Raw genomic sequence first — 13191 nt, 5'->3', positions numbered from 1 at the left:
GAGGTGATGTTGTACCACTGAAATTGTAGAGATGCCCCCCTTTTCCACACTTAAATCAACACAATCCGAAGAATAAAACCAACTACGGCACTGGGGCAGGGGCCGGGAGACGTATAAGGAAAGTATCACTTGTCAGCGCTAAATCTTTTCTGGGGGCTGCCACTGCTGTCAGCACAGTGCAGTGGCAGGCTCTGTGATAAGGCAGATGCTGGGACTTAGACAGGGAATAATTCATCACCCATCGGCGTTCCATCAGATTTGAGCTCCCTCTCGCTCTCCCCTTGCACCCCTTCAGAAGGGGTGGGGGAGGAACGCCATGTCCAAAAAAGACAAACATTCCCGACACGCACATTTCCACACGCACTCTTCAGTGTGTGCCACCTCCGACGCTGAAGGACCAGGCGCTGTGTAGCGCTTGTTTACAGACACTAAAAGAAAAACGCACCCTCTTCAAATGCCCTCCAAACTAAATGCACACCAGCGGAAAGAGAGACTGTTAACTAAAGCCTCCTTCTCAGAACGCCCTGACAGGAGTTCTATGTGGGCCGTGGGAGGAGAGCAAAATCAAACACACTAGGAAATATTGAGCTGAAAATAACATATCGGTACATAAGATCTTTGGGGACTCCTGCTTTCACCACATGTACGAGAATTTTCCCATTTATTTAATCCATTTCCTTTTTAGAAAACGTATTTAGAAGTTCAATGAGGTTTCTAATGGACATGTCCAACAGTGCTACAGTATGTTTTATCAAAGAAAGATGTCTCTTACCATTCATTGAAATAATTAATTAGCCTTGTTAAATAAAAAGGTTAAATAAAAAAATAAGGGGAAAAAATACAGAAATAAAGTACCGAAAAATATATAAATATATTTGACACCTGTTGTTTTTTTCTTTCCTAGTAAACTTGACCAGTGAGTGGACAGCCACCAACAGACCATCAGGAAAGTGATTTGTCTTGCTATTGTGACAGTGAGGGCCACAGCCTGAGGAATAATTACTGAGATGTCTGGGAATATGACTGACCAGGGTGACAAGAGAAGAAAATATATATATATATATATATATATATATATATAAAAAATACATTTGATAAAGAGAAGCAGCCAAACAAACACAGTCTCTATAGGCTTCAACTGAGCCACGGGGACCTGCGCGAACCGCCAAAGGAATGACTGCGGGGAAGAGCGGATATTACTGTGACCAAATCAAAAACACAGCACCGGCATAGCATACGCACAAACACAATGGAATGCCTTCACAATCAGAATGATACAATGTTCATCATTTACATCATCGTGTTAAAACACTTTAGTATCTATTGTATACTTTATGTGTCGTGAACAATCTATTATTGATCAAACTAAATCAGACACATCATTAAGAGATTTTGGATAGGATTACATCTACTTTTAACCAGTGGTTTAATTAACCCTTTCTTAAGAATTGACAGGTTACAGGTTGTGACAAAGTTACGGTATGGGTTTTTTCCAGTTGTTAGTGCGAGTACAAAGACAATAAAACATCAACGGGTACACAGCGTAGAGTCGTGTTCTGCCGGGATAACACCCACATGTGTCATTTTAGTGGAGCGTCATCTTAAAGAGCCGCAGTGTAACTTAGGGGAATGACGGGTTGCTAGTAATTGAGACGAGATGCCTGGGAGAAGGCTTGATTTTAGTACGCAGAGACTGATGTCTTCTTCAAACCCGCACAGTTTTGGGGGCATTTCTAAATGGCTGTTTGTTGCCACCGAGAGTATCAACAGCTTCCGCGGTGAACGCAACGCAAATGAAACATGAAAATAAAAAGAACTCAGAATGCTACTGAACCAGAGATTGTTGCTGCTCCCTACCCATTTACTTGTGGTTTTGAATTCCCCCTCTGGAAAACAAACCATAACCCTTAGAGTGATTATTCCCTGTTCATTTGATGTGAAACAAGAGCAGCTGTGCAATATTGACTGCTTCACCCATTGATAGACTTTGATTACCGGTTGGGGTGTTTTGCAAAATTTAAATTAAAATAAATGGATAGTCTTCATTTGATAATATTGTGTTGTATATGTGGCTTATGTTCCACTAGTGAGAATAATGTAATGAAGAAGGTCTTTATATTTGATCAGGGTAGATCAGAATCTGTAATAACTAGGGTTGTTCCCAAAAAAACGCTCTAAATATATGTATTGAAATAATAAAGAAAAAATAAGTTGAGAAAGACAATATGTTGATTGAAAGTCTCTCATTCTAGTTTATGCGTGTTGAAGATTAAAATGTCTAAAACAACATGAAAACAGGCGAGGGGGAGCACTTCCATAAGATACCTTATTGCCACAGAGAAAAGAAGAGATGAGATATTTTTTTGAATCCTTTTGAACGGTTTTTTCTTTTGTCACTTTTTCTAATCTTGGGTGAGAATTTGCTTCTGTTGCCGGAAGCACAAAAAAAAAAAAAAAAAAAAAAAAAGTACAAAAGATCCATCTTAACTTTATGCAAAGTGTTCCGTCTGCCTTTAAACTCTACACGGCTCGTCAAGTGTGAGACGGATGTACTGGTGTTCTGTCAGAAACACACGTGTCTCACCTCTTGACGTCGACGTGAGAAGAGTTTCTTCAACCCATCAAAACGTAACTATATATGCATAATAACTCCTAGTACTGTAAGATATGCTAATCAAGAACAACACAAGCTGGAAATTATATTCATGCAATTATGAAAAAAATATGAACGTGTTCTCTTTAGGTACATGCACGGATGTCTAGATATTTACTAATCTATCATTAATTTTAAGCAAAAAGGGGAAAACAATCATTCTGAATAAACAAAATCACAAACAACCTACATAAACAGGCAGTAGACAATAATTTAAACACCCTTCCTTTATAGACCCAATGGACATTAGTCACTTTTAAAAAATGTCTTCAAAAGTTCTCCTTTTAAAACTAAATCAGAATAATTTAAAAGCAAATAAACTGATCTTTATTGTAAACACCTTTTTTGGGGGCCTCCCAAATGCCCTCCCCTCTCTATGCCTGTTGCCACAAGCGACGCAGGGTCGTGCAAATAATTGTGGTGCCTGGAAAGCTGAAAAATGTAAACAGTTCATTAGATGGGATATAAAAGGCGTAAAAATACCCAGAGGAAGAGTGTAATGAGGGACCCTGAAGTTACTCTGCAGACGCTTTTTCCTCCACTTTTCCCCCTCTTTATTGTCACCCCGAGCACACGGCTGGTGGCATGGCGTGAAGAGTAATTAACGATATTTAATTTACAAAAGCGTGCTTCATTACATCTTTCTCACCAGTAGGAGAGCGGCTGGCCATTTTTTTTTATATCTTTTTTTTTAACTTAATGGCACTTTTGTCACGACTCAGCTTCAAATTGGCATTTAACCTTTCATTTGCTACTAATCAGGTCCACATCCTGTTGAAGAGGAAGTGGCTTGGAATAAAACATTTCACACAGTCTTTAAGTATTTTTACTCAAAATTATATATAATAATAACAAACCTAAATTATTTTTTACAGTACTGTCATTAATATCCTATTAAAACATGAATAAATCATGGCTACGAAATGGACAAACACTACACAAGTGCACAAAAACACGACATCACTTCCTAGTTCCTATCACTGTGTCCCTATGATATGCTCCCAGGTGATGTTGTGGACCGATGACAGTAGTTATTTTCTAGTTTCCCCAGCAGTGGGGGCAGAGGTGGTGGAGTGTGGTGTGGCGTTAAAAGGAAGCCGAGCCCTTTAAGCAGGCACAACAGCAGCATCGATAACGCATCTCATCCTGGCAGGGGGTTAACACACTTCACTGGCACAAAGAACAGCTCTCACACACACACACAACTGTTGTTTTCACATCTCCTCCACTCTTTTAAGACAAACAAATTGGCAGAGGTTGTTCAATTAACTAAGTGCTTCTTTTTTGTGTGTTAGATATATCATCAGATAAAGGAAAGCGGCGACAATTGTGTTGGAGGGGTTTTCTGTGCCTTCGTTTTGTTTCTGCTCTTTAGTGTCATCAAATCCACTACTCTTGTCTATCATCAGAGACTGTGTGTACTTGTGAGTGTTTATGTGGAATAAAGGGCCTTGTGTTTGTGTGTGTGTGTGTATGTATGAAAAATCTCCTTTGTCTGTACGTGTGTGTGTGTGTGTGTGAGAAAAATCTCCTTTGTCTGTACGGGCATGGGCGCGTGTTTATGTGTGTGTGTTCACTGGCCTGTGTGTGTGTGTGTGTGTGTGTGTGTTCTCCTCTTAATATGACTCCAACAGTAGTGGGGAAGCCAAGCCTTAGAAACCAGCATGGAGCCTCTCATTAACGCACAGGTTGGTGCTTTTGTGTCTTGAACACAGACAAGGCATTATGTTTCACAGCTATAAAATACTAAAGGAGTCTCAAATGAGCTCCAATAGAAAAAAGACACCATCTCAAATTATCAAGGAAAACAAGACAATAGTGGAACTAGAACACATTTAAACTGGGCTGGCGGTGGAGGATTTGCCCCATATGACAACGTACACTCAAAGGGCCTTCATGTCATCTCAGAAAGAAATAACAGTGTGTCCATAAACACTAATACAATCGACATGTAAAGAAAAATGGGTCAAAAATAACCCTTAACGTCGAAATGTATTGATTAAATAAATCATCTATACTTAACCCAGCAGAATGATACAATATTGATTGAACGTAGTATTACATCAGGTTACAGATCATTACATATTGCGCTGTGCAAATGTGATCTCAGGGGATAGCCTCTCTTTAACGGTACATTGTTATGATGGGGATGGTTCCTTCTTCCACGACTGTAATACGTGTGCTAGACTTCCCTGTCAAAGTCGTTTCTATTGTTAAATAGAGCCGAGATCCGTCAATAAGCCTAACGACTGTAACCGCAAAGCAAGTGGGCGAGTGAGAGAGGAGAGAAAGGATCGCAACTGAACTCTAAACAAAAGAGCGAATTCCAGGGGATTTGATTGAAGAATCTCCATGTACTTTTTGCTGGCCGGGGGAACCGTCTCAAATGGTTATTTCTTTAAGGCATGAGGGCCGATTAAACCCAATATTAAAATATGGAAGCAGTTCTAATGACAAATCAAAGGCCTGGTTTCCTCTCGCTCTCTCTCTATTTATTTTTCCCCATTCTCTCTCGCTCTCCTTCTCCCAGTGCATGAATCCCAGGCTGTATGAGGGGAGAGAAAAGCCGGGGCCCGGGCATCGGCGGTGCAAACACACAGACAGCGGTGCAGAAATCAATAGAGGAGAGCCGTCGGGGAGGCAGCCGGGCGAGAGGAACCAGAGCGGGGCCCGCTCGGATCACAACGCTGGCTTCTGGCGTGCAGTGGGGAATAAAGGGGGCCTCCTCAGGTCAGCGCCAGAGAAAAAGGTGAGATTAGAGGGAAATGGAGGAGGGATTTCGGCACGCGGGGGGGGGTGATGAGGTAGTGCATGTATGGGGAGGTGGTTGGGGGAGGCGTACGGTGCGGGATACCTGGCGAGCTAGGGACCAATCGGCCCATTAGCCTGTGGCTAGCTACATATGGTTCACTGAACCCTCCACTGAGAATAACTTCTTTTTTTTTTTTTTCGCGCAAATGTCTCTTTTTTTCTCTTTTTTTTTATTTTTAAAGAAGACCTTCACTTTTAACCCTTTCTCCGCTTTAGAGAAGGTTCTCTTTTGACCTCGATTTATGATTCATCTTTGTTTGATGTCTATTCTCAGAGTGTTATCTAAAAGTGTTGAAAGCTAGACACAAAGGAAGAGATATGGACCCATAATATATTGTTGTAGACAAAATGTGTGTGTGCGCGCGTCTGTCCAACTGCGTTCGTCTATGGAAATGCATAGAAGACGACCGTCCCCTGTCCCTCGCCTTTCTTCAGAGTAACGTGACCATTGTCTGAACTGAATGCCTCCCTCATTACCATAAGAACAGAGCATCAGGCATAGAGGCTTAGACACATCATTAACGCTATAAATCTATTTATAAACTGGCTGGTTTGAGCCCTGAATGCCGATTGGCTGACAGCCGTGGTATATCAGACAGTATAACACGGGTATGACAAAACATGTATTTTAACTGCTCTAATTATGCTGGTAACCAGTTTATAATAGCAATAAGGCACCTCAGGGGTTTGTGTTACATGGTCAATATAACAGGGCTAAGGGCTGTATCCAGGCACTCCATGTTGAGCCTAAGAACAGCCTTTAGCTGTGGTATATTGGCCATATACACCACACCTCCTCGTGCCTAATGCAGGGGAGGTGCGTAGGCACCTTCCAGCAGAGCCAATCCAACACGTTCCCTTGTGAACTTTCCTAGACACTTACCAGCTCCATGGGAGAGTACAGGTTTTGTGTTGGAATTCAGAGCAGTTGTCCAAACTTTGAGAAACTGCCAATTGAGGGCCGACGAGGGTCTTGTACACCTCTATCACATGGAAATCGACAACGTCAGATACTCACCCCTAGAGTATGTGCAGTTACGTTCGCCAGGGCTCGTCTTAGGGCACATTAACATGCATAGTAGATACACAGTTTAAGCGATATCAATACCTGACCCATGTATGTTGACTGCTGCATTAGATAGTGGTTGGCAGGTGGAGAATGCAGTGATTCCCTATGGATATAGGGGTGTGAGTTGATGCACTGATAGAGGCCAGGGGTAAATTAATAAATCCTTAATTCATACTCTACACTCCAGTGTAATTCTGATCAAGGCCACAGCAAGATTCCTCTGCAGGCTTCAGAACCAGACGAGAAACTAAACAATTGTCGGTCGCAAAGACCAAAAGCTGTTTGTTTTTCTTTTGCACGCTCCTCATTTAGAAGCACTTAAGCCAGAGGAAGGGAAATGCAATTCGATAGGGGGAAACTTTGTTTCCATTAACAAATTTCATCCCAGGGTAAACACATTGAGCTAATTGGGGAAAACCCACTGAGTGTCAGGGAAAACTGGGGATGTCAAAGTTCTCTCTCTAGGCTCGTTTTTGTTAAAAAAAGGTGTAAGCCAACAACAACAAAAAAGACAGAGGAAAAACACAAGCCTACTAGATTAATTCATAATGCATTTCATAAATACTTCATGACTTTTATATACTTAAGCCAGTCTGACAAATTTAAAAGAAATCAGTGTCACCTATTCTGGTCCCGCTTGTCAGTCAATGCATCACTTGGGTGCGGGTGTCACATGTCACTTCTGGTTTACACTGGTTTGTGGGACAGGCTCGGGGCTCTGAAACAAGGGGGGGGGGGGGGGGCGTACTGGGAGGAGGGGGAAGGGTGCTATTATATTCACATGTCTCTGCCCCCCCACTATCTTCCGACTCCTCTCAGTCAAGTCACTCAATCAATCACATAGGCCCCTGAGGACAGAGAGGACCTGCGAGGCCCTTACTTCAGGCAGACAAACCCAGGTACTGATCACTGTCTGTGGGAGGGTGACTTATCCCACTTTGGAGAGGATCCCAAGATAAGTGAAAGGAAATGATTGTGTTGTTGAATACACAAACAACCAGTCCTATTCACACACACAATATACGTACCATTACAAATATTTGTAAGGGAATTTAGGAATGCATGTTCTTGTTAAATACCACCCATTGATCGTCTCAGAACAGAGTAACCCCACTCATCATTGACGAATTAAAACAGATTCATTACAAAATGTTTCTATCACTTACATCGTTTTTTTGACCACTGTGATTGGTTGACTATCACGCAGGCAGAGAACACTGTACTGCCATTCCTCGATGCTTCAGTTCCTGTCTCCTGGTAGGAGAACCATCTTCTCTCCTTCTGGTGACTCAGTCCTTCACCCGTTCCACCACCACCCTTACATTACATCTAAACCATAAACACACTCATCCAACAGGGAGACTATAGATGCTGATCCATTAGAGGCTGCAAGCCCCATCTTTGTGTCTAAAATAACACAACAAGTATTTTCAACTGCCAATCCACAAGCAGCTCGGGGAAGAGCTGCTGTGTGGAACATCTTCAAAATAATAGGCGGAATTCATAAGCTGAGACAAATATATAGATTTGTTTACATCTTAAATCTGCATTGGGCTCCGAGGAAAGAGAGAAAACAATCCCCTCAATCCGCGCGACTTCCATAAGAAATCTGATCTTTTTAATCTGGGTGTGAGACTGGACTTTGGCGCTATTGATGGCTTGTTAAACAACCCAACATATAAACCACCATCTGCATTAACTCCTTAGTGGTACACAACGAAGACTCAAATGTTTCATGGCGACAAGCGCAGACGAGACAATTTAAGGAGATTTATAGTGTCTAACAGCCAGCTAATGTTGGTCTGTCATGTTTTGTTTGTAGAAGTCGCTGTAATGGAGGATAGGGGGCAAATGACACAGAACCTCCAAACTGGATTACAATGGCACTGTGCCATAACCAGCGCTAAATACAGTCCTCGTAGAGTATCCCGTCAAACCTATATGAAATACGATAATTATGAAGCATCTTCCATTCAAAGTGAAGAATTCTGGATGACGCTATGAAAGGGCAGCAGGACATTCCATTAATGTCCTTACAAAAAAACTTGTGACCGTTTTTTCCTCCCTTAGATTCCCAACTGAGCCTATCAAACACTTCAGGAGAACTATGTATCAAAAGGTTCTAGTCTCCATGACCGTGACTTGACCATGAACGAATATCTCAAAATCACACAGTATGGAAGATATCATGGACAGGTTTAAACGTATCCCCCACTCAGAAAAAAGGATATTAGCCAGTTTTATTCAGCCTATACATGTATTAAACGGACTAAATTCACATATTTTAAAAGTATTTTTTTAAAAAGTGAATTCATAAAAACAAACAATCATGAATGACCTTTGAGAAACAGCTCAGTGCTGCTGGGTTTGGAACCGAAATAAAGTTAGCTATTGCTTATGCGAGACTTTAGGCAGTTCCGATTCTGTCGACAGACCTATCGACAGACCTACAGTCTTGAACTGTGCTCAATGATACACAATGGACAGTACAGAGAGGAATTTGCCAATTTTTTTATCCATTTTAGATCAAGGCCAAATCATTTCCAAGTTGCCATAGTTTGTCAGCGTTTTATCTGAGGCATTTTCCCCTTTACACAATTGGCTACACTAAAGGGTCCAAGGTGCTCATTGCATAGCTACAGCACTCAATATTTGCCCTGACAGAAAGCGTTTACTAAATTATTTATTTTTCCACTTAAAAAGGTCATTAATAATCACTTAAGAGACTAGGAAATATGAAAAAGCTGTTACACATTTGGGATTGGTGCAGAAGGCGGCTCTTAATTCCATTCATCCGACTATCAGGTGAATAAACTGTTCAATATTTCAAGGCTAGTTGACTCGATAAACGCTTTGGGAATGTGTTAATTATCTCCCTGGATAGAAACTGGAAGCCATTCAGTCTAAAGGTGTTTGTCACGATCCACCTACATTCTGTGTGTCATAATCTGGGCAGGAAAAACAGATCTTATCGTCGTGCCTCCGCACTTTAAAATCCACCGTGAAGGAATTGTAGGCTTTCCACTTCAACTGTAATTGAGTGAATTCATTAAAAAAATATATATGTCCAATATCTTCATTATTGTCACTGTCAACAGAATTACAGCCTTCAATAGACTGAATAGTCATTCATTAAGAACTACAATTTCTGTGGCAAGTCAATGTTTTTTATGCTTTTCGAAAATTCAGACAAAATATCATTTGCAGCAGTATTCATACCATTGATACTGTCTTGACTGTGCACCCTGCAGAAATTGACATTGGGAGGTTGAAAAATGTGTGAATCAATCCATAATTGACAACTGTTAACAGCTGTTGTCTAAACAAGATTAACTTTATCAAAAGCATATTTTGTAAACCAAAGAGCTGGAATTCATTTCACTACATCTACCATTTTAACCAGAATCGACCTTCAATTTAAGAGCGGAAACATAATATACCAAACAAACTTTTTTACGGTTCAAAAGCGGAATAGAAAGAACTAACATTCTAAGAATAACAGTCAATGTGTGGGAAAATGGAGATAAAACTAATATCTACCTAGGTTAGGAAACAACATTTTACGATGTTTGGAGACAATTTTCTAAGGGGTGAAACATATACTCCAGCAGACAGACAAACACACAGTTCTGTCCAAAGAACAGCTAAGAGTCTAGGACATGCACGTCAACAAACTGTTCACTACTTCCATCTCCAAGTTTCACAGACGAGACAAGGTCAGAGGAGGGCACAGTGATAAGAAGCAGCTCTTTTAGCGGAAGAAGCTCTTCTGATCGACATGCGTGCTTATCAATATCACCTCTACCAGATAACTCAACTTGGCCCAAATTCTTTGAACAATATCGCCATCTGGTGTCAGCTAAGAGGGAAGACAGCTTCGAGTAAATTCATGTTGGACACTTTGGCCCACTAAAATCTCCCAAGGTAGAAAAGCTATATATTCTCAATTGATATTCTGAAACCTAAAGCTTGACACTAAAGCATTGTCAAGCATTTACTCTGTTTAAAGGCTACTTCTGAGTCATTTTAAAACAGTCAATTTTCAAGGGAAAACACTCAAATATCTACACAAAGGTTTATAAATGTATTATGCCCATCTCTCAGTTGTCACCAATAGCCCATGCAGTCTGAGCACAGCCAAAACGGACGCCGAGTGTATTTACAGTGCCTTCAGAAAGTATTCACAGCCCCGGTCTTTTTCCACATTTTCTTGTGTTACAGCCAGTGAATTTCAAACACAGATTTAACCAAAGAGGTTTTCCAATACCTGGCAAAGTAGGGCACCAAACAGACATTGAATATCCTTTTGAGTTATTAATTCGGCTTTGGATGGTGTATCAATACCCAGTCACTACAAAGATACAGGCGTCCTTCCTAACTCAGAGAGGAAGGAAGGAAAACGCTCAGGGATTTCACCACGAGGCCAATGGTGACTTTAAAACTGTTTATTGGATAGGAGAAAACTGAGGATGGATCAACAACATTGTAGTTACTCCACAATACTAACTTAATTGACAGAGTGAAAAGAAAGAAGGCTGTACAGAATAAAACATTTCCAAAACATTCCGCAAAAAAACCCGCATCAAATCAATGAACTTTTTGTCCTGAATACAAACTTATGAGGCAAAGCCAATATAAAACATTACTGAGTACCACTCTCCATATTTTCAAGCATAGTGGTGGCTGCATCATGTTATGGGTATGCTTATAATTGTTAAGGACTAGGGAGTTTTTCTGGATAAAAAAAAAATCAAACAAAAAAAACAGAATGGAACTAAGCACAGGCAAAATCCTAGAGGAAAATCCGTTTGAGTCTGCTTCCCACCAGACACTGGGAGATGAATTCACCTTTCAGCAGGATAATAACTTAAAACTCAAGGCCAAATATACACCGGAGTTGCTTACCAAGAAGATGGTGAATGTTCCTGAGTGGCCGAGTTACAGTTTAGACTAAAATCTATGGCAAGACCTGAAAATGGTTTCCTAGCAATGATCAACAACCAATTTGACAGAGCTTGAATAATTTTGAAAATAATAGAGTGCAAATGTTGAACAATCCAGGTGTGGAAAGCTCTTAGAGATTTACCCAGAAAGACACTCAGCTGTAATCGCTGTCAAAAGTGATTCTGACATGTATTGAATCAAGGGTGTGAATACTTAAGTAAATGTTTTTAGAACTCTCTCATGTTCACTCTGTCGTTATGGGGTATTGTGAGAGAAATCCATTTTGAATTCATGCTGTAACACAAAATGTAGAATAAGTCAAGGGGTATGAATACTTTCTGAAGGCACTGACTCCACAGATGTCTGTGGACCATGCCTCCCTGTGGAGGGACAAACTTTGGAGCTACCTTTGAAGATGGTCTGTTTACCCGATAGGTTTCATTAAATGAAGCCTCCATTATGCCTCTCTTGTGCCTGATCAAAGGCATCGCTAAGAGGCATGTCATTCTGCTTCCCCTGACTTGAACGCATCCCCATTATCAAACGGAAGGGGGGGTTCTGTTGAGCCAGCCTCCCCTTTACCTGATGCAAGGCCCCTCAGCAGGGGTCCTCTGGCTTTAAGACCCCTCTATTATCAGAATGAAGCCGACAAACAAATCACAAATGCACCTTTGGGATGACCGTCTGATAACGTGCTCTTCATCCGTCTGGATGGCCGGGTTATTGGGGTTCAGGCTTGGCCCCGTCTGGCATAGACAAGTGGGGCTCAATCTGGCACGTTGGTGGCGTGAAGACTTCAAACCGCGGCTGGACAAGTGGATGGGGTTTAAGGGGGAAACAGCCCAGGGAAGCACAACAAAGACTGTGCTTTTTTATTTTAAAAAATTGAGAGGGCACCCTTTAGTGCAGGGTACCCGAATATGGCCTGCAGGAGTGAGAGAGAAGTGAGAGGCCGGGCCAGGCTGAAGCATTTTGCACTTTTGAGGACAAATCAGCAGCTTTGGGGGAAGTCAGCAGCTTTACCAGGGAGTTGAAAGGGACCCTGGGGGAAAGTGGGCAGTGGGAGGTCCCACTTTAAATACACATCACCTTTGCCTTAAAAAAAATAAAAACTAAGAGCAAAACAATTGTTTATCAATATAACAGGGTTTCACACAGGCTGAGGTGGACACAGCTTTCCAATCGTAAGTGAACCAAAATGAAAACCAATACTAAAGTTGGTTTGTTCTAGTCTATCCACAATTATTAAAAAGCACCTAAATTAATTGCGCGTGGTAGAAGGCCAGCCTTAATCTGACTCCACTACGAAACTAAAATGAACACACTGTACAGGTTTCTGATAGAGGCAAAGTTGTCAGAAGGGTACGTGACTAGGCCTATATATTTTCCTCTTTTAAGCGTACATGATAAATAATATTTTTTATATCCAAAATGGCCTTTCTCCATTCTCTTCTCCTTAATGTATGAGAATGTCGGCTATTTAAAAAGGTGACAAAGGGTATCCTCGCATCTAATAGCATGCGCTCAAAATAGCATAGCACAGACAAAAATGTGAGGAATGCGACATAGCCGTAATATCCGACACAGCAGGTGTTAATTGCTTGATAATTAACCACGGCAAGTGTCGAGACAGGAGAAGCTAAAAGATTAATCATCAGCCAATTAAATGCCCATGGCGAGGAAAGTGAGCTCTCTCAAAGACTAGAGAGATCTT

At 41.2% G+C, this 13191-nt stretch overlaps 1 protein-coding gene across 6 annotated transcripts in view; it reads right to left on the bottom strand.

Moving 5' to 3' along the window:
• Positions 1-13191, bottom strand: part of LOC110491461 (vesicle transport through interaction with t-SNAREs homolog 1A) — a 191460-nt gene that overhangs the window by 160588 nt on the left and 17681 nt on the right. The gene's annotated exons all lie outside the window — the stretch shown is intronic.

This window comes from Oncorhynchus mykiss, chromosome 16 (genome assembly GCF_013265735.2).
Source record: "Oncorhynchus mykiss isolate Arlee chromosome 16, USDA_OmykA_1.1, whole genome shotgun sequence".
In the NCBI taxonomy this organism is placed as follows: domain Eukaryota; kingdom Metazoa; phylum Chordata; class Actinopteri; order Salmoniformes; family Salmonidae; genus Oncorhynchus; species Oncorhynchus mykiss.
This window is presented reverse-complemented; position numbering and strand designations above follow the sequence as displayed.